We start from the raw sequence: 3,889 nt of genomic DNA on the forward strand, positions 1-3,889 counted from the left end.
TCAGATGCTAATGGGCTACACAGTGGCAGGGGGTGATGTGTGTGTTCCAAACCCCTTCTGGCAACTGAGGAAGGCTCAGAGGGGTGCAGGCACAGATCTTACTGTGTCTGAGCTGACAGAGATAGTGCTGTTTAATGTTTCTGTGGTGCTGGGGGAGCTCAGCAGAACAAAGGGACTGGGGTCTGCGGGTCTGGGTTCTAGTCCATCTGGCTCCCTCCGTTCAGGGAGCAATGTTGGCCATGTTCTGAGGATGCTCTTCTCCACCAGCCCTCTTCTTCTGCTGCTGCTGCTTCTTCTTTTTTTTTTTTTAATAACAGTGTTTTCCAGGGAAGGACTCATATTCACAAACCAAGGGCTGACGAGGTAGATTCTGTGGTTAAGTCATTTGAAAATCAAGCTGATGGAACATCTTTGCTCTCTGGTGAGAGTGAGTCCCCCCACGAAACACCTAAAGTGACGAGACCGCAGGGCATTGTGTTGCTTTGGGCAGGAGCACGATGGAAGGTCCCCCAGCACAGTTCTGCCTCGGAGGAGGCTCCCCACATTGTCTATGGCACCAGCACATGTGTGCCAAGGCACATTCCTACAAGCGTGCAGGAGCGATGTTCCATGCAACTCTGTTTACTAGAGTGAAGGCCCAGAACAGCCTGATGCCTCTGGAGTGAGCAGTGGATAAATTCAGCTTGATGTCCGTATACCAACACGCAGCTCTCAGTCAGTGGGAAAGAAGACGTGGGTCTGTCCAAGGTGATGCAGAACAGTCTCTGGGACAGATGAAGGAAAAGGAATGAGGCATATGGATGCTCCCATTTCTGTAAGAAGAGATGTATAACGTATTATAAACACACATTTGCATCTGCGCACACATGTTCACAATCGTGTACAAACAACAGATCTGTGCATGTGCATACGTGTGTGTGGATAGAGATGGTTTCTGAAAACATACATGGAGAAACTGATGACTTTGCTTGGCTCTGGAAAGGTGGGTCTGGCACCATGAAGGTTTGGGGTAGGAGACTTTTCATTGCATACCTGTCTGTAGTGTTTGGGTTATGTTTTACCATCTGCATACTGTAATTTTGCAATTAAAAGAAAAGATGAATGGAAGCATGGAAAAACACAATGAAGGGAAGAAAACAAAAGGAGGCAGGAAGAAGGGAGGGAGCCAGAAAGGGAGGCAGGAATCTTCACCTCTTCTGGATGTCAGAGGTGCATGGCTGGGAGGTCAGCAGAAGGATCCCCAGTGTGGTTTCAATCTGTGCACCCAGCACAGGCAATGAAAACGCAAATCAGAAAAGAGAGTTTCTCTCTGCCTTCATCAGTCCCTGCTCTGTTAGTAAATGCTTCCTGGAGGGCAAAGGGCAAACTGTGAGTTTGTTTTCCCCAACTGAGTGGAGGCTGGGGTTTGCGATTCTGGAGAAGCTGAGTGAACAGGAAGCAGCTCTGGAGGGCAGCTGCACTTACCCTCGCCCAGCCAGCCAGCCACAGCCCACGGTGCTGACATTTCCCACATTTCTCAAATGAATGCCGGCCTCAGGCAGGTGGGCCTCCAGAACTGGTGTCCCTGGCGAGCAGCTGGGCTCACAGTGAGGGAGAACCGGAGTCAGTGATGGAAGTCCAGGGCAGGCTTCGCTGGACACTGAGAACATGAGAAGCACCCTTTATTTTTTTTAAAGATTTATTTATTTATTCATGAGAGACACAGACTGAGAGAGAGGCAGAGACATAGGCAGAGGGAGAAGCAGGCTCCTCGCAGGGAGCCTGATGTGGGACCTGATCCTGGATCCCGGGATCACGACCTGAGCCAAAGGCAGGTGCCCAACCACTGAGCCACCCAGGCGTCCCATGGGAAGTACCCTTTAAAGGGAAGTGCTGGCCTGGGTGTGACAGTCCAATCTCAAACTTCCAGGATGGTTTTGTATCTCGAAGAAAAAAGATGGGAAATGGGGGGGGGGGGGCAGGGTGTAAGGGGCTGCCAGGATGGTTTGGGCATGGGTGTGGTGGCATGGCCCCTGTGGATATAAGAACTTCATGTTCCTCAGCTGCATCTGCACTCAGATCAGCAGAGTGACCATGACTCAGAGCCCGGCCAGCATGAGGGATGTCCGGGGGCTCAGGTGCTTTCCTAGGAGCAAGAACAGTTTCTCAGACATCATGAACATGTGTTTTAAAAGCAGATATTGGGGGCAGCAGGGTGACTCAGTTGGTGAAGTGTCTTCCTTGGGCTTAGGTCAGGATCCAGGATCCTGAGATCAAGCCCCACGTGGGGCTCCCTGCTCAATGGGGAGCCTGCTTCTTTCTCTCCCCAACACTCTCTCTCTTTCTCAAATAAATAAATAAAATATTTTTTAAAAATGCAAACACTGGGCTCCACCATCAGGGAGCCCAGTGCTCCGAGAGGGCTCAGGAAGCTGCATTGTAAGAGCCACAAGTGACTGAACCCCCAGGCCAGGACAGCAGGGCACACGTGCCCTAAGACGTATGTAAGAGAATCTGTTGGCAGTACAGGGAAGAAACAATTATAATTTCCACTTCAATTCATCTCATCCTTTTAAAGTTTCTCAGCTATGTTTGACAACGTGCATAAAGCAGCAGCAGCAGAGCACAGATCCATGCTTTCCGAGAGATAAAACAGTGCTGGCTAGCCCTTGTGCTGCCCACGCTACACAGCCCTGCCCCAGCCACTCACAGACCCACACCGATTCACTCCTCACACTTCAGTGAGATGCTATCACCTCTACTGTGGACAGAACTGTGCACCCCCATCCACGTGTTGAAGCCCTAACCTCCAATATGGCTGAACTTGTGGCAATGACATAGCAGATGAAATGAGTTCCTAAGGGGGGCCCTGACCCGAGAGGTTCGGTGTCCTTATAAGAACAGACGTCAGACAGCCCAGCACGCCTGCTCCAACCATCATGTGAAGACACAGCAAGAGGGTTGGCAGCCTGCGAGCCAGAGTCCTCCCTGGAAACCTTGATCTTGGATTACTGGCCTCCAGAGCCATCAGAGGAAGTGTGCTGTTTAAATCAGCCAGCGTGTGATAAGGCACCACAGGACACGAGCACCTCTCATCACGCAGGTGGGGAAACAGAAGTGTGGGGAGGTTGAGGAGTGTGCAGGGCAGCAGGCAGGGGGTGGGCCTGGGACGTAAATCCAGGGAGTTTAGCTGAGGAACCCAGACTTTTAATTACATAGAATGGGGCATGCTTTTTTTTTTTTTTTCCAAGCTCATATTAGAATATGTTAGAAAAAGTCTGGAAACTACCAGATTAGACAGAAAGCATGTGAGAATCTGTGCTGCACAGAATAACCACCCCAGTGATGTCTGTGTCTCAAGTCCCTGGAACCCGTGAATATTTACCTCACTTGGCAGAAGGAACTGTGTCGATATGATGAATGGTGCTGAGATGAGGAGATTGCTCTGGATGATTCAGGCAAGCCCTAAATGCAATCCCAAGTGTCCTCATGAGAGGCAGGCAGGGGGGTCAGACACATAAGATGCTGGCAGGGAAGAGGGAGGGAGGGAGGGGCCGCAGGCCAGGAAGCAATGTACCTCCAGAAACTGGGAAAAGCAAGGAAACACATTTGCCTCCAGAGCCTCCAGAAGAAACGCAGAGCTGCAGACCACTTTAGACTTCTGACCCCCAGAGCTTTAATACAATCGTGTTGCTTAAGTCACTAGATTTGTGGTAATCTATGACAATAGCGGTAGAATGTTATTCAGAGGAAAAGCTGCAGATTTAGGGGATAGGTTACCAAGGGGATGATACAGTTGGAAGAAGGTGATTCTCAGTATGGAGCTGAAACATGCAGGCCTGTGCACTGCTTCTCTGCAATGCGACTTTGCGAATCTGCAAAGGGCTTTGGCCCATACAGTATGGCAGAA

General features: G+C 50.3%; 1 long non-coding RNA gene across 1 annotated transcript; it reads right to left on the reverse strand.

Moving 5' to 3' along the window:
- Nucleotides 1–272: 272 nt before the first annotated feature.
- LOC111096001 lies at nucleotides 273–3,526 on the reverse strand. The gene is made up of 3 exons (XR_005359935.1): nucleotides 3,365–3,526; nucleotides 1,465–1,639; nucleotides 273–812 (listed from the first exon to the last, which is right to left on the reverse strand). It is a non-coding gene; the product is annotated as an uncharacterized LOC111096001 (long non-coding RNA).
- Between the last annotated feature and the right edge of the window lie 363 nt (nucleotides 3,527–3,889).

This window comes from Canis lupus, chromosome 5 (genome assembly GCF_011100685.1).
Source record: "Canis lupus familiaris isolate Mischka breed German Shepherd chromosome 5, alternate assembly UU_Cfam_GSD_1.0, whole genome shotgun sequence".
In the NCBI taxonomy this organism is placed as follows: domain Eukaryota; kingdom Metazoa; phylum Chordata; class Mammalia; order Carnivora; family Canidae; genus Canis; species Canis lupus.